Consider the following 19120-nt stretch of genomic DNA (forward strand, 5'->3'; position numbering starts at 1 on the left):
AGGACACCAACTTGTGTGACCAACACTCCACCGCTTTCCTAGAGGCCAATGATGCACCGAGCGCCACCACCATATAAAGGTCATGAAATTGTTGGTATCATGTCCAGTTTGGTGACACTACACGTAACTCCCAGCCTCCTTGCAGCTACCCAAACTCCAAACATAGCCCACAGTGCGTGCACCGGTCCACGTTGACATGTCAAGCTGCCCATCCCCACAACATGTGGGACAAACATTCTCCACACCACTCCCATCGCCAAGTGGAGAGCTCTGTATATTTGATCGAGAAATGCATAAATACTTTGACGTCAATATGGGGTCAGACATCAGTATGGTACTGGAGGGCAATAATGAGATACTATCTGGCTCAACATCCCTACAACCCATTCTATGAATGACTCACATAGCACTGTGCATGGAACCATTAACTGTACCTTGGAACTAAGCTCAGATCAACCGTTTACATTGACCTGGGCATGAGTGAATTAACTTCCTATGGCACTTTCACATTTCACTGGGTTTAAGAAATGCAGCGCTACTACATCATGACACTGGATGACTTATCCTAGAGCTCTTTGCCTCGAGGTTCCTCATCCATCAGAAATTACCTCATGTCCTGCTAGGCATTTGCATGATGATGATGATGATGATTTGAACTGTAACATACTAAAGAAGTGTGTTATGATGATGGAGAATCTAATGATGTCACATCCACTTTATCTGGACACTCTGTGCACTCAGCACCAACACACAGTGCTATCAGAAAATTAGCTTTGCTTCTTGTAATGTCAAATGGGGTGATTTCAAATGGTTTTGTCGTTATTTTGATTGTAACTTTCGTATATATTGTTAGATTAAATTGATTGTTATGGAAGTGGTAGGGTATATGCGTAATGAATAAAATATCCCAGAACCAGAAAGTGTATGTGTAGGTATATTTATCTCAGGCAGGTAAATAAAGTGTCTGCAGTCACCCCATGGATTGGGGTGATTTCAGACACATGTGTTTTTTAAATCTCTGTTTGAAGTTACAGTATATAGAGGGCGAATTCAGATAGTTACTGCCTTTTTTTTTAATTCTTCATGCTTTTTATTTTATTTTGGAGACATTTTACACATTTTAAGGTAGCCCTTTGTTATGAATAAGTGATATGGAATGATATAATGAATTTTATATATTACAGATAAGTTTTTATTTTGGAAGAATTTAATAAAAATTTTTTACAGTTCTTAACTGAAATATTAGAAACAGACAGAAACAAACAAAGTAATTTAACTAAAAGGTCAAAATAATTTTTCTCACTCATCATTCTAAATTAAGTTGCAAACACTTTAAATAAATGATTGTCTTTGAATCTAAAGCACATCTTCTTGAAAAATGAACATTTCTCTCTTCTCAACTGGTGTGGGAAGTATTCTCGAAATTTGCAATTTTTGTATTGTATCTTCATCAGGGACATTAGGAAACACAAATATGTTTTTACTCTGCTTGGGTGGACGCAACAATTTCACACTTACTTCCGTAGCACCAACATTTGTGGCCACTCCAACATACTGCCTTGTTTGCTCCTTGTTTCCATGTTTATATTCATACTCTGCAACAAGAAAAGCCTCTTCTTTCAGCAGTAAAACTTCATTGGATGATGTTTCGTTTTCACTTTCACTACTGCTAGAAGCACTGTCACTTGTTTCAGCACTGTTTTCGTTTCCCTGAAAATCTTGGCCAGTGATTGATTTTCCAGGTTGAGCGTCTAGTTTGCAGTGGCAGTGGGAGCTACCAAGCTTATTTGGAGGATAACCAATTTCTTTGAGCATTTCTTCAAAAGTGGAAGACCATGCATCTGCGTTGCTTTGCTGGCTCTCCTCATTATCAGGCAATTTTTTTAAGACATTATCTGGATGAAAAGGGATTAGGCCCGTGGTGTGAAATCCACCCTTTATGTTTTCCTTGTAGTTTGCTGAAATCTTAGTCAGTGTCTGCTTCAGAAGAGATGGGAAGGCATCCTTGGAAATGGTCCCACGAGTGTGTTTCTTCCAATCAGTTAATACAGCTCGCCACACTGCTTTCATTGGCCTGAAGAAGCTTACATGGAGCGGATGGAGGAGGTGCGTGCTATTGGGGGGAAGGAGAATGAATGACATATTGTTCCACTTACACTCTTCAATAACAAGTAAAGACACGTGACCTGAATAAGTTGTCTCTAATAATGACTGTTGGCCCGTTTTGCCTCTTCAAATAGGGCAAAGTGATTGTAAATAACCAGTCTTCAAATACTGGCAGATCAAACCATCCACTTTTGTTCCTATTGAAACAGGTTCCTTGTGGTCCACCTTCTTGCCACATGTCCCACAAATGCTCTGACTTGTAAAGGACATATGGAGGAAGCAGTTTCCCATCAGCACTAGCTGCCATCATTATTGAGACACTAGATTTTGATGAGTCCATCACTTTTTCAGCATGCTTACTCCCTCGTTTTGTAATTATTTGCTGCTTGCCTGGATCATCTGACATGTTAGTTTCATCATAGTTGATCATGTTGCTAGGTGGGAGATTTTCCAGCTTTACCTTGATATTGGAGAAAAACATCTTAACAGTCTCTTTGTTCACATCTGCACTAGTTTGTTTAATATTTTTGCTTAAGCAAACGGAAAGATCTTCTGATGGTTGTTTGAGGAATAAATGCATCCATTCTTATCCTGGCAAATTATTATGAAATTTCTTTACTTTTTGGCCAGATTTATCAAGGTAGCCTTTAACTAAATATCTAATATCCAATTTAGTGAAGGGAAATCCCCAATGTGCAGCCCTCAAGATACCGTGCTTCAACATTTCTTCTTCTTCTTTATTTAGCACTGGTTGTTCTCCCATTTTTTCGGATGTGCTTCCTGCACTTTATTTTGTAGGGTTGATTTAGGTATACCATACAAATCACACGATTTTCGGTACGATAATTTACCACTCTGAATATCATGAACAGCTTTATCTAAAAGTTCCAGGTCATAATTACACCATACTGTAGCACCTCTCTTGCTCGTATACGTTCTTGGCATTGTCTGAAATCACCCCACACAGTACACAGTTTTACAAAAGCTGTCGTTATTTTATAACCTTGCACAAAAAACTTGTACAGAAATTGTCTCAATGCTGTTAGCTACTGAGGGCATCGACAATTACGGTTACAATAAATTCCTGCTCGGCGCAACAACAGAAAGTTTCCACTTTACGATAATGCATGGATTTTTAACACTGAGACTGTTCATCAGTTATTCACCTAGGGGAACAATTGATGCAAAATAAAATTTGTGGAAAGCGATAAATGCAATCTTGCACTTAAAATAACTAATGCATGGATGTTAAAATAAGTAAGTCTTTGTTTCTATGCAGTGTCAAAGAGCAAATAAGCCATACTGTCCGATCTCACCCTGGTGTCCGAAATCACCCCGTTTGACGGTACTGTAATTATGCAAATCCTAATCCAGTTGAAACTGATTTTCATTATCAGCAAGAAAACTGACAAGGTCCAATAACTGTTTAGCTTCACAATTTTTTCCTGTATGGGCCACAATAAGGTTAATCCAAGAATATTGCAGGCTGATTTTACTTCAAGTGTTACAGTATATTTGTGTATGCTACCACTATTTTTTGTGTTGCAACCAGTCATTAGTGACAGACTTGCTAAGGAAGTAAATCAACTGTCAAAATTGTAATAGAAAGTTATGGTACAATGTAAACAATTTAGAACTCACCAAATAGTAAAGGTGATGAGTCACTGACAGACACATAAAATTTCACTAACTTTCAGGCTGGGACAGCAGCAATGGGTTGTGATGGGTGGAGTGGGTGAGAGGAGAAAGGAGGAAGGGAGTGGAAGGGAAGGTTGGGGAAGGGTGACTGATGCCTGTAGTGGCAGGTGAACATGATTAAAATGCAGCAGGAAAAGGCAACAAGTACACAAAATGGGAACACAACACAGCAGTGGCATCAGTGAGTTGGTGCAGCACTTGATGACAATGACATGTAATGAGGTGGAGAAGTGAACTGGGATGGACCGGCAGAAAAGAGGAAGGAAAGACTGCAGGGAAGATGGTGTGGGTGCAGACTGAATGACATTACAATCCTGGAGCAGGATGTAGGTGGGTATGGAGCAGGGAACTAGTGGAGACTGAGGCCAGGAGGATTACAGGAATGAAAGATCTGTTGCAAGGAAAACTCCTACCTACATACTTCAGAGAAGCCAAGAGTTTGGGGAAGGAACCAAATAGCAAGGGTTGTGAAGCAGCCATTGAAACTGAGCACGCTGTGCACAGAAGCATGTTCTGCCATTATGTTTTCAGCCCTGGTCTCGGCCACACTTTGGTGGTGGCCATTCATTTGAATGGATAGTTGGTTGGTGGGAATCTGGTATATCACATCACTGCTTTCACAGGTGGCCCTGTCTCTGATGGGACTGGAGTAAGACGTGCTGGGTGATTGTATCATATAAAATGTTTTCAATGGTGCTGAGCAGTCATGCAATATTTTTTGAAAGAATAAACAGTCACTTTACAGTATATTACTGTATTTTTCTTCTATACTATCTAGATTTTGGCTTTTACACCATTACTGTATACAATGCTGAAAGACGATTAACATGCCACATGTGGTAAAGTCAGTCCAAAGCAGATAACAAGACTGGCACATGCCTCTAAGAAGACAATAAGGAAGCTGAAGCTGTTTCAATTTGAGGAACACTTGCTGGAAAGTGTTGGATCATTTGAATTTGTCCCAATTTTTCTTAACCCTACTGAGCAGGATATGCAATTTTGGCCTCTTTAGGTGTGTATTTACCATGATAATTGATGTTTTCAAAAAATGATATTCTTTAAGATTTCTTGGTTGAGGAAGCTAAATGATGGCTCCCTGTAGACAGTTAAATTACATCTCTAGGCTCTGTATGTGCTCCTCCTATTGACCCTGTAATAATGATGGAGTCTTCAAAAACTGTGATGTTTGCTAATGGTACAAGGATACTGGTAAAGGGGTCAAACACACCCATAACAAATACGACTGAGAGGATAGTGGACTAAGTTTACAACCAGTTCACAGTTCCTAATCTTATAAAAACTCATACTATTCAGTTCCAAACAACTAAAAATGTTTGCAATGACATGCTCTGGATATTCTACAGTATTAATTTATTTTGTGAATATGTTTCACCTTTCTAGGCCATCATCAGACAACAACTGACTTTTCTGTTTATAAAAATAAAGTTGTTATTGGAGCAGCAACAATGACTTAATTAACAAAATAAAAGTAACCTATGTGTAGTATAACAAGTGTCCAGAGATTAGTGGGTACTCACTAAATGAAAATCTTTGAGTGAAGTTCCTTGGCATCCAAATGAAAAACAAACCAATTGGCATGTGCATATGCATAATTTAACCAAAAAGTTAATTTCTGACTACTTTGGACTTAGAAATCTCTCTCACTGCATATGGTATTACTTGCATACTTTGCATTCTTTTATTCAATGCTGTCCAACAACACAATCATCTAGAGCAGTATAACAATGGTCAAAACAATATTCATACCACAGAATATGTAGTAGGAATATTATGTAAAATTGACAACTAAACATCTTTGCAGAAGCTTTTATAGGGATCTCGGTATCTTATCATCACATGTAAATAGATTTGATCCACTGCAATACTTGTAGTTAATAATATGTTTGTATTTTAGATGGACCATCGAATTTACAACCACAATACTAGAACAAAAAATTATTTCCAGATAGACTACACCTTTCTGTACAGGGTTCAGAAAGGAGTTTTCGCTACTTCTATAATTTAGCAGAATACTTGGGCTGTGTGTGTTGTGTCATTCCATGATTATGTTCCTCAGTTTCTCATTTTAGGTAGACTGGCTTTTCCATAGCTCTTCATTTCCAGAAATACGGGAAGCCTTTGGAGGCAGATTCAGACAGTAAAATGTGTGGACCTGCTGCTGTCATCTGATTCCTTTGAGAAGTTATTATGTTACTGCAGCTGTCTACAGGCAGGTTTTCAAGAAGCAGAACTACAGTGGAAGATAGCATGTCACCACTTGTTCTAGATGCATTTTTATGCATTGGTACAGATAATCATTCATGTTTCCAGATATCTGAATAATGTAACATCCATTTCACACCAAAGGATGGCAATCAAAGCTTTTATCTGAATGTGTTTACACTGTGTGTGAGGTGACAAAACATTTAATGTCTCAGCTGCCATGGTTTTGAGAGTATAGAATTAAACCTACGAAATTTCATTGCTCGCCATAGCTTGGCTCATCCTATATGTGGAAACAATCTTTACAGACAATGCTAGAAACCTGGTACATTGCCAGAAGTGCCACACAAGCTGAGAGTTAATGCTCACAAGTGGACCATGTATGTTCATTACTTATGCAAGCGAAGTATTGTTTTTTTAATCTCTATTATGTCCAAGTGAGTTGTGAGAATAATGTGTAATGTCCTCCAACAAGCTATGCAGATGACACTTCAATCTTATTCTAAGGCACAAAGCCTAATAATCTAAAGTGTTTTGCAATTAATGGTGTAACTGAAATCACAAACTATTTCAATGATCAGATAGTCAACATGATTATAAATAAATCTCAGTTACTGAACCACTTATTATTTTAAGAGAGAGTTTCCATTTTTAAAGTAATTTTACATATATAAGGAAAATTAATGTATCTTACAGTTATATGATTTATATACAGTTCCACATTCATCTAAGAGTATAAGAGTAACAACACAGTATCCCCCCCCATGTTGTATTTAATAGCAATTGCTTGTGTCTACCATTTATCAGAACCTGCACATAGTTTTCTTACTTTGAAGTTTATTGCTTTGATTAGATCATATGGTCTAGACTTATTTTCTGTATACAGATTTTTCTGTCACAACAATACAAGCTGAAGCTATGCAGTAACTTTGACTTGAGCATAAAATAAGTCTGTTTTAAGGAAAAAAGGAATTAAATCAAAATAGGAGTTAATAAGAGTTTCTTACACACAGTCTTTGCTACCAATTCAATGCCTGGTACAGAGATACTATTTAACTCAGATAATATTTTCTCAGTTACAAATAATTTACAGCTGACCCTCACTAAATATTACTGAAACCCAATAAAAAAGATTTCATTACCTTCTTGCTGTAAGATAAAGTCAAATATTAACAGAGGTCACTAATAGTGCTCACCACACCAATATACATGACACATGTCTTGTCTTCACAACAGAAGTTACTAATTGCAAATTTCTTGGTTTATATGTGGATGAAATCTTCACTGGGTAAGCCAAATCAATTTTCTGTATTGGAAAATAAATAATGGCTAACATGTTCTTAGCCAGTCACTACTGGACAATTTATGATGTGTAGAGGATTCACACTTGTCATGGAAAAGAGCAATTAGATTTATACATACTCTACGTATCCCATATAAAATCTTGTCATGAAATATTTTTTCCCGAATAAATACTTAACAACAAACATACCCATTTAAATTAACTTGTTTCCCTTTAACATATTTTTAACAGAAAAATACATTTTTCAAAGAATTTTTAACAGGAGGTGTAACACACTGATTTATTATAGGATACTGCTTATGTTATGAAACAGTTTAAGTAAGAAACAGTAGAAAATGAACTTCATTATAACAGGAATGTAAAAATTGATATAATATGCATCAATTGTTTCATGCATCGCATGTTATTATTGTGGTCTTGATTCTAAAGACTGGTTTGACACAGTTGTCCACAATACTCTACCCTCTGCAAGTTTCTTCATCTCTGCATAGTTACTGCAATAGTTACAGCCACTTCAACATGCAAACCACAGCTCAACCCTTACTCTTTCAACAGTTTTTATCTCCCATACTTCCCTCCATTACCAGATTCACTGTGTCTTGATATCTCACGATGTGCACTATCTTATTATCCCTCTGTTAGTCACTTTGTGCCATAAAACTCTTTTCTCCCTGTTTGATGCAGTATCCCTTCATTAGTTACTTGATATATTCACATTATGTTTAGCATTCTTCTGTAGCATCATGTTTCAAAAGCCACTATTCTGCTGTTTCCTGAATTGTTTATCTTCAACATTTGACTTTCGTATAAGGCTACACTACAGACAAATACTTTCAGAACAAACTTCTTGACACTTAAATTTATATTCAGTGCTAACCAATATCTTATTTTCACAATTTTTTTCCTGCTTGCGACCGAACCGCCGAATCTTTCCACCAGTAAATGGGGTATGTTCTCAACTGACTCAGTTGTTTTAACCCCTCCACTGACGGAATGACCCGCTTCCTACTTCCGTATGTATAAAGCCAATACAGACTTGTAGCTGTCACGCCTTTGCGCTTACTGCTACGTATTTTAACCGTAAATAGCTCAGCCCTAATGGTACGAGGTAGTAGTGAATTCACGTTATTAATCTTTGAAGACAGCACAGCTGCCACAAGCTCAACTCACTTTTACTCCACTCCTACCCTCGCCATTACACCACATTAACTAGGTGCTACATGGGCCTTGCTAAATTCACTTGCGTATACATTTTTGACCGTTACTCGCCAGTATTTACCTATTGGATTAGTACACTCCTAACCGGACTATTTCCCAAAGAGCCGTGATGATTGAACGGGTTCGATCCCCGGCCTACAGTGCCCTACAGTTCACACGGTAACACTGCCTACCTGACCCACTTAACTTGGTAGTGAGCTTATGTATCCAATCACCACTGCTAGCAGCAGTGGGTAATCCTATCAGCACGACGAGAGCAGCAGACTTACCGTCGAATCCTCCTGAAAATACTTATAACTACGGTCGCCAGCTCTGAAGGAGCAAAAGAATAAATCAGTTTTTTGGCTCGTTTCAAAATGAAACGGCTTAAGTTGAATTTAAACTTAATTCTGAATATTACTATTTCTGATCATTCTAGGTGATTCTACAAAGCAAATACTCTCTCAATTTCTGTGAGTTGGTTTGGTAATTACCACCAAGACAACTTATGCAACTTAGGTTAACAAAATTCTATCCTTCAACTTATTTAATGATTTTGGATATTAAGTTAAGTGACTTTACTTGAAAGGTTACTCAGAAAAATTTAAGTAACTAAAAATAGGCGACTCATTCTGGTGTGACCATTGCTCTTTTCAACATTCTTATACGCTAAATTATTCTACAACCAAAAGAATTGTAAATGAAAGAGGCGATGGTGGCCTCAGTCTGATTTCACTACACTATGTTTCAGGTTACTACACTTTACAATGAACAACATGCGTCGTAATTTTACTCATTACTATATTCTGTCCTCAGCACTTGCACAAAAGAAAACTGGTATTCTCCTTTTACATGTATACAAAGTTCGACTTAACAATTTCAAGCAGTCTTGCCTTGGGTAGACGTGTCGGTGCTGGTGGTGAGATGCATGTGGCTAACGCAGCTCTTCCTCTTCACGCCTCGTGCCCTTAATGGCGGCTGGAACTACGAGCTGTAGCACTCGTATAAGCTACTGCGCGTCCGCCATAAAATCTGGGCGCAGGAACTCTTACAATCAGCCCCAGTGGCATAGAGATGGCTTCGACAACCATTCGTCGCGTTCTACTCCACAAACGGCGACGATATTCTCCTTTTCGCTGTTACACAGTCACTTTTGCGTGAGCACAGTTATGCACGTCCGCTCACGTCAACACTCCCCAGGCCATTTCATTGTTCAGTCCCTGTGTCTCCCGCTACCTCTAGCTATGCTCGTATCACCAAGAGTGGGGGCGTTCCCCTACCACCTTTTCACCGAAATCATTTAGTATTTAAGAATATTTATATTTATTACCCTGGAGTTCATACCAGTCATAATAATTTACTACTAGCGCTTTATAACATTAAATCATACAGTAATAGCTTATAATTACCAAGAAAAAGAATACATTTGACTGCATTGTCTGAGAGCCAGCGCTAATTCCCAGTTTCGCCAATAGATGGCATCAGGGTGCACTCCCTGGCAGTCTCACACAAGCGCGCCCGTTTCCGACGCGCGGGCTCCAAATTACTGTCAGCCCACCATCATTTCAGTTCCGTTACACATGCCCCACTTCTTATTGAAGTATCTAACAGTGATAATTCAATAAGAAGTCTCTCCTATAATGAATCTGAAATTTTCGTTAAGCTTTTTACCAAGGGTTTTCTCTTTCTTACTGATACACCTCGGTACTTATATTACTTATTTAAAATTAAACACCAATTCTTTCTATCTTTCCTGCTAAACATTACATAAATGATTTACATATATTCTTTACAATTTTCTTACATCTAAACACAGTACACTTTAAACATCTTTTTTACAAAAATTTTAAATACACTTCTTTTATCTCAGGCAAGTAAAACACACGTTATGCGCCTATTACTTTATAGCCCGTCCTTTTCACTTTACCTCCTCACTTTTCTACCTCTTCCACAACACTTATTTACACATCTATTAAGGCTTTCTTAGAAGCTCAGTTTTTCCCAGTCTGTTTAGTCTCTACTTAAACTAGAAGTTTCATTAGAATACTGCAACATATTTTAGTGAACATTTACCTTTCACATAGAACAAAAGAAACAAAACTATTTACATATTGGTATACTTTAATATTTATTTATATATTTATTTTCAATCTGGTAGAATTCGTGGTTCATACCTTTTGAGATCCACTATGTTTCTTACTCCCAGGCGTTTGCCTGTTACTGGGTACTCTAAATAATAAGCATTCACATTGGGTATGGACACTATTTTAAATGGTCCATTATATATATATTTAAATTTGCTGATCTTGTTATTAATTTCACTTGACTTTTCATGTGTTTTTACAAGAACGAGATCACCTATTTTGAATTTAGGATTCCTTACTTTTTCGTCATGACGACGAATCCTCGCATCTGCTTGTTTTCTCATCTTGTCTTTTACTAAGTTCTTTTTACTATCATAATCTAATTCAACTCTATCTGGAAATTCTAGTAGGTCTTCTACTAGACTTTTACTTCTCGTCTTTTTCAGGATTTCTTCTGGAGTAAATCCAGTGCTCTCGTTTGTTAATGAATTCATGATTTCTTCGAATTCACTCACATACATGCCCCACTTCTTGTGGTTACTATGGCAGTACGTCCTAAATAACCGACCTATCTCACGCATATATCTTTCTGCCGGATTGCTTGATGGGTGATAAGCTGAGATATGGACCACTTCTACCTGTTTCTCAGTTATCCCATCCGTCCACATTTTTGAGCAAAACTGAACACCATTATCTGGTAGTATTCTCTTTGGCTTCCCTACTTTCACAAAATAATCACACACCATTTTATCATACACAGCTCTGGCAGTAGCTTTTCTCAAGGGATATAGCTTTATATACTTTGAGAAAAGTTCAACTGCTACAAATATGTACACAAAACCCCCCATGGTTTTCGGTAATGGTCCAAAGATATCTACTGCTACTATTTCTAATACTTCATCAGGTTTTATTGATTGCATGGGCCCTTGATTAGTTGCATTTGTTACTTTTGCCTTTTGGCATAGATCACAAGATCTTATCCTCTGTGCTACCCTTCGTGCCATGTTGTTAAAGGTAATGCATTCACCTAACTTATCGGTACACTTCCGTGCACCACAATGGCCATATGCCAAGTGAACATAATCTATCAGCACTTCAGTGTGTTGTTCCGGCCAACATACTCTCCACTTCCCTGGATTATTTAATCTTTGAAGATACAGTACACCTTTATGTATTTTATATGAAGCCCTTATGTTAGTTGCGTCCGGATTGTCAAACTTGACCTTAACCGACTTGAGTGCATCATCATCACTTTGATATCTTCGCATATTCCGACATATTTCCCTAATTTTTTCTCTTCCTTCCGCTTTTTTGAAGTAATTCACCTCAAAAACATCTTCCCTATTCTTTACACTTTCTAGTGTCTCACATCCTTCCGGTAATCTCGACAAAGCATCCGGTACTGCATGTTCTTTCCCTTTAACATACTTGATCTCTATATCAAATTGTTGTAAAAACAGCGCCCATCTGGTCAACCTGTTATGTAACAATCTGCAGTCCTTCAAAAATATTAAAGCTTTGTGGTCTGTATGGACCACAGTCTTATGTCCCCATAAGAAAAGTTGAAATTTCCTAAAACCCCATACTATAGCTAAAGCCTCCTTCTCTGAAACCGTATAGTTTCTTTCGTACTTAGACATGGTTCTACTCGCAAATGCTATTTGTCTATGAGTTTTTTCCCCATCTATCATTACCTCCTGAAATATGGATACTCCCAATCCATAATCTGAACTATCTGTTGCCATGTGGAATGGTTCACACAGGTCAGGGTGCCATAACTTTATGTTTTTAGCCAAATTGTCTTTTAGCCGGTTGAATGCTGTTTCACATTCCTCAGTCCATATATACACACTGTTCTTCTTAAGTAGGTTGTTCAGATGTGGGCTATTGAACACCTGATCATCCACATTCTTACGATAAAAGGAACAAAGTCCTATAAACGACTTTAGTTGTTTTTTATTCTTGGGAGCCGGACAATTTCTTATTGCTTTGACTTTATCAGGATCCTTTTCAATTCCCTCTGGTGTTACTATGTGACCTAAAAACTTTATTTCTTTCTTCACAAACTCGCATTTTTTCAGGTTCAGGGTCATTCCTCCTTTAATTAAAGCTTTGAACACCCTGTCGCATAACTCCATGTGCTCTTCCCATGTCCTTGTAGCAATTAACAAATCATCTACATAAACCGTGATTAGCGAACTTAGTTCACTCCCTAAAATTTTGTCTAAAGCCCGAATGAACACTGAAACGGAAGTATTTAGGCCAAATGGTACCACTGTGAAATGGTAGCATTTGCCATTGAATAAAAATGCCGTGTACTTCCTAGACTCCTCACTCAATGGGATTTGCCAGTATCCTGCAGTTAGGTCTAAACTAGTCATGTACTTTACACCATTAAACTTCTGCAATAAATTATCTATGTTCTCTGGACGATCCAACTCCCTCTTCACTACTTTATTCAGAGTACGAGCATCTATCACTATTCGTACACTTCCATCCTTCTTACCTACTATCACCAGTGGGTTATTATATGGGCTAGAACTCCGTTCAATGACCCCACATGAAACCATTTTATCTATTTCTTTTTGAACTGCTTCTTTCTTAGACAAGGGTACATTATATGGTGGTTTAAAGAAAGGTTCATGCTCCTCTACCTCCATGCAATACTCATAATTTACCACTCGTCCCAGTTTGTCTGAAAATACCTCCTGATTTTCTTTCAGAATTTGCCATAGATCCCCCCTTTGGGCATCAGATAGTCCTTCCGTTTTATCCACTACATTTCGAAGGAGTGTCTCCTTATTTCCATCTTCAACTATCTGCCTCACGAGAAACCAATCGAATTTTTGACCTATTCCTGAATTATGATCATCTATAAATTCTACCCATCTCAGCTGGTTCTCTTCCATTACTCTAGATGATTCAAATGGTATTTCTAATACCGCACTATCAACTTTACAAACTATTATCCCTTTGTCACAATCTATAATCACTTTCTGTTTTATTAACCAGTCAATGCCTAAAATGATCTCGGCACTGAGCTCTGGAACTACTAAAAATGCATTCGAAAATTGCTTGTTTTTTATCTTAAATTCCATCATCACTTGATGTTTAACAGGTTTACTACATTTCCCTGTCGCCCCTATCACTTTAACACCTGTTACTGGCATCATGACTACTCCTCGTTGCTCTTTGATCATCTCAAAAAATGCGTGCGAAATAGCACTTATTTGAGCACCCGTATCCAACAATACATATAAATCGTACCCACATACATTAATGGGCAGGATTGTTTACATCCTATTGTCCTCTTTCATACTTTCTTTATCTTCCCATAATAAATCCTTTTCCACCGCCAAGTCTTGCCATATTATTTTTCCGGTTTTTATACTGACCATTCCATCTGGAGGTTTCTTTCTCCTTTTCATCCTAAATTCTTTCACCACTTTTTCCAACAGACCTTCGTCTAGGCTCTTTAATGCTATCTCCTTCTCATTCGAATCTGTCATGCCTGAACTCTCGGTTGCAGAATCGGAAACTTCCTCTACTTCTTTTTCTCCCTGGATGCTTTCTGATGATTCTGACGATAATGCCTCCTCCTTAGAAATATTACCTTCTTCAGATTCAAATAATTCTCGCAAATTATAATCCATTTCTCTACTTTCCCTTTGTTGGATAGTGCATTCGCCACTCTTACTTTCATTATTTTCCCCTACTAATGGAATTCCAGTCTCACTCAACTCATTTGCTTCAGTACTACAGGGATCGCAACACTCTTTCTCTTGGTTAGATACACTTTCTCTAATTTCTTTAAAAGAATCTTCATCACAGTCATGTACTCTTGCTGTCACTAGGTACACATCATAATCGGTATGGCTCTCTAACACTGTCATATTCGGGTCCAAATTAATCACTTGAGTGGAAGATCTTTCTAATTGTGCTGGCTGGCTTTTGAGCTGATGTACATATTCTGCATACGAGGTAATTTCTGAATCGGCATGCGTCTCTGCACTATGCCCCTTTTTCTTATCCACCCTTTCCTCTTTAATTACTTCTCGATGCGATTCGTCGACTATTCGTACGAACCTTTTACCATAAGTCACATCACTCCTACCTTGCCCCTGCCTCTCTGCACAGTTGCCATCCCTACCGACAAACAACGCCTTCTCTGACTCTTCCTTCATCAATTCGTCACTCTGACCTCGAATTGTACTTATTTCATTCACGTGAGCCTTCACATCCGACTGATATTCTTTTCCTACATCATTTCCCTTAACAATTCCTCCCTGCTCTCTCTCCTCTGTTTGTATCCCTGCATTATACTTCGCAAAGTTTCGTTTATGTAACTGCTCTTCAGGCGAACGACGCACTATCCTACTATAGTACTGACTACTCCGATCTTCCCTATATTTGGGCCATTTCTTTCTTTCCGCGCGCGTTAGGCCCTTGACCTGCGCGGTATTTAGTTTTCCTGATTTTGATAATGCATCCCGTTTCCCTGATAGTGTCCTCTCCCTCGCTGAGAGTTACCTCCTCGACCTCTTCCTCTCATCATGTTAATTTGCGGTTCATTCCTACCACCTTTTACTATTCCATTCTGATTTCTGAAACCTCGAAACTCTCTAGTTTCACGCCACCTATCTTCATTCTCGATTTTTTCTAAAAATTCATCGAATGTTCGATGAGTGCCTCCTACATAACGCTTTGAATCGTCAGGTAGCTTTTTCCACAACTCCCACACTATCTCCGATTCTGATCTACGATCTTTAAGATACTCCAAACGCTTGAACCATCCTTCACAGTATTCTTTCATGATCCCACGCCCATGTTCTGGCATTCTGGCGACAACGAATTCTCTCCACAACCTATCCCTCTGTTGTGTGCCCCAGAATTCCTCAAGGAACTTTTCTTTGAAGTCTGTAAACTTCAAATTGTCGATATCCAAATTCAATCCCCAACGTTTAGCATGACCTGCTAAAGCGTCTATTACTAAATTAATTTTTTCTTTATCCGACATGTCTGTTGGTAAGACACGTTCACAATTTTTTATAAAATCCATTGGCTGCCATCCACCTTGTTTCTTTTGAGGATCGTATTTTTCCTCCCTACTCAGTATTTCCGATTTTTGCATTACCAATGGGATACCACTACATTTAAGAAACGTCTGATTCTGAACTTGCTGACTTAACAATTTTATCTCATTACGCAGTGTATTTTCCTGCTCCTGCACACGTGCATCAAAACTCAACATGGTATTGCGCAGTGTTTCAATATCAGCTGCCGTTTCTTTAACAATCTCTTTCTTTACAACTGGTACTATCACCTGTAATTTACTTTCAATTATCGGTTCTAATTTTTCACTAACCAAAGGTTCCACAGATTTCTCTATTCTCTGAATTTCGGTACCAAATCTTTTCTCTATTTCTGTGACTTTTCTCTGAACATTTGTTATTTCAGCCCTAATGCTATTTACTGATTGGTTTACCTCTGTGATACGCTGGCTTTGCGTATTCAAAATATCTAAATTGGCTTTTATTTTACCAGATAGGTTTTCATCCAGTTGGGATATATGACTAGCCATTTCTGCTTTCAAACTAGCATTCCCTTCTCGAATTTGCGCCATCATACTATTTAACAAACTTGTTAATTCCATATCCTCTCCCTTGTGACTTGCATCCACAGATACATTGGGTTCACTTTTCACTACCTTTGGTTTCACTTCCCGTTCCTCCTGTCTTGTGGGTGTGGATTCATCTATAAGATTTTCCAACCCTACAACAGTATCTATGGTCCCTAATTCTGGGTCTGACCTTGTAATGTTTTCGTCTTGCTTGTTACTATTCGACTCCATCTGTATTTCGTGCCTAATAGAAATGTTTATTAAACCAAGTATTACTTGTTTAACTTCTACTATTGGACTTTCTTTTGCTGCTTTGCAGGTTGTCGTCTTGAACTTACCAATTGTGGTATATTTGTCTACAACAGAATTTTAAATTTAAAATTTTCTTGAAGCTACCAGTTTATATAAAACACTTTTATTGCAGCCATTATTCTACAAACTTGGTACGTCCTGTCACGGTCGCCACATGCGACCGAACCGCCGAATCTTTCCATCAGTAAATGGGGTATGTTCTCAACTGACTCAGTTGTTTTAACCCCTCCACTGACGGAATGACCCGCTTCCTACTTCCGTATGTATAAAGCCAATACGGACTTGTAGCTGTCACGCCTTTGCGCTTACTGCTACGTATTTTAACCGTAAATAGCTCAGCCCTAATGGTACGAGGTAGTAGTGAATTCACGTTATTAATCTTTGAAGACAGCACAGCTGCCACAAGCTCAACTCACTTTTACTCCACTCCTACCCTCGCCATTACACCACATTAACTAGGTGCTACATGGGCCTTGCTAAATTCACTTGCGTATACATTTTTGACCGTTACTCACCAGTATTTACCTATTGGATTAGTACACTCCTAACCGGACTATTTCCCAAAGAGCCGTGATGATTGAACGGGTTCGATCCCCAGCCTACAGTGCCCTACAGTTCACACGGTAACACTGCCTACCTGACCCACTTAACTTGGTAGTGAGCTTATGTATCCAATCACCACTGCTAGCAGCAGTGGGTAATCCTATCAGCACGACGAGAGCAGCAGACTTACCGTCGAATCCTCCTGAAAATACTTATAACTACGGTCGCCAGCTCTGAAGGAGCAAAAGAATAAATCAGTTTTTTGGCTCGTTTCAAAGTGAAACGGCTTAAGTTGAATTTAAACTTAATTCTGAATATTACTATTTCTGATCATTCTAGGTGATTCTACAAAGCAAATACTCTCTCAATTTCTGTGAGTTGGTTTGGTAATTACCACCAAGACAACTTATGCAACTTAGGTTAACAAAATTCTATCCTTCAACTTATTTAATGATTTTGGATATTAAGTTAAGCGACTTTACTTGAAAGGTTACTCAGAAAAATTTAAGTAACTAAAAATAGGCGACTCATTCTGGTGTGACCATTGCTCTTTTCAACATTCTTATACGCTAAATTATTCTACAACCAAAAGAATTGTAAATGAAAGAGGCGATGGTGGCCTCAGTCTGATTTCACTACACTATGTTTCAGGTTACTACACTTTACAATGAACAACATGCGTCGTAATTTTACTCATTACTATATTCTGTCCTCAGCACTTGCACAAAAGAAAACTGGTATTCTCCTTTTACATGTATACAAAGTTCGACTTAACAATTTCAAGCAGTCTTGCCTTGGGTAGACATGTCGGTGCTGGTGGTGAGATGCATGTGGCTAACGCAGCTCTTCCTCTTCACGCCTCGTGCCCTTACTGGCGGCTGGAACTACGAGCTGTAGCACTCGTATAAGCTACTGCGCGTCCGCCATAAAATCTGGGCGCAGGAACTCTTACAATCAGCCCCAGTGGCATAGAGACGGCTTCGACAACCATTCGTCGCGTTCTACTCCACAAACGGCGACGATATTCTCCTTTTCGCTGTTACACAGTCACTTTTGCGTGAGCACAGTTATGCACGTCCGCTCACGTCAACACTCCCCAGGCCATTTCATTGTTCAGTCCCTGTGTCTCCCGCTACCTCTAGCTATGCTCGTATCACCAAGAGTGGGGGCGTTCCCCTACCACCTTTTCACCGAAATCATTTAGTATTTAAGAATATTTATATTTATTACCCTGGAGTTCATACCAGTCATAATAATTTACTACTAGCGCTTTATAACATTAAATCATACAGTAATAGCTTATAATTACCAAGAAAAAGAATACATTTGACTGCATTGTCTGAGAGCCAGCGCTAATTCCCAGTTTTGCCAATAGATGGCATCAGGGTGCACTCCCTGGCAGTCTCACACCAGCGCGCCCGTTTCCGACGCGCGGGCTCCAAATTACTGTCAGCCCACCATCATTTCAGTTCCGTTACATGCTGTTGCAAGTCTGTAGTTTATTAGGCAGGTGCATAAGTTTGTAGCGTTTTTGTTTGACATGTTGGTATTCCAGTAACTACGGGTTTATTTATCAACTGTTATTTTTTATTTGCAGTTCACTGTTATTATTTGAGTTTAAACATTGTCATTTTGTCATTTGGAGACAATGATTGAAGCTGTGGACACTATAAAATGGAGTACAAGTGGAAAGAAGGGAACATTTTTTACATTTTCTTCTGTTTGAGTTCTATAGAGTGGCGACAGCAATGGAGGCAGCAAGAAATATGTACACTGTATATGGGATAATGCCATTGGACTGAATATGTCAAGAAAATGGTTTTCTCATTTTAGGAGGATTGTTTTGACCTTAGTGACTCTCCACATTCAGGAAGACCTTCAGGGTTTGATGATGATGTTTAAACGTATTAATCCACAATGATCCATGTCAGTATACTGGAGAACTGGAAATGTGGTTAACTGTGATAATTCCACCATCGTGCAACATTTACATGCAATGGGAAAGGTTCAAAAATTGGGTGTAAGGGTATCACA

General features: G+C 38.5%; 1 protein-coding gene across 2 annotated transcripts in view; it reads right to left on the reverse strand.

Moving 5' to 3' along the window:
- Positions 1–19120, reverse strand: part of LOC124795215 (probable 2-oxoglutarate dehydrogenase E1 component DHKTD1 homolog, mitochondrial) — a 355821-nt gene that overhangs the window by 287661 nt on the left and 49040 nt on the right. The window lies entirely within an intron of this gene.

Source organism: Schistocerca piceifrons, chromosome 4, assembly GCF_021461385.2.
Source record: "Schistocerca piceifrons isolate TAMUIC-IGC-003096 chromosome 4, iqSchPice1.1, whole genome shotgun sequence".
Lineage (NCBI taxonomy): Eukaryota > Metazoa > Arthropoda > Insecta > Orthoptera > Acrididae > Schistocerca > Schistocerca piceifrons.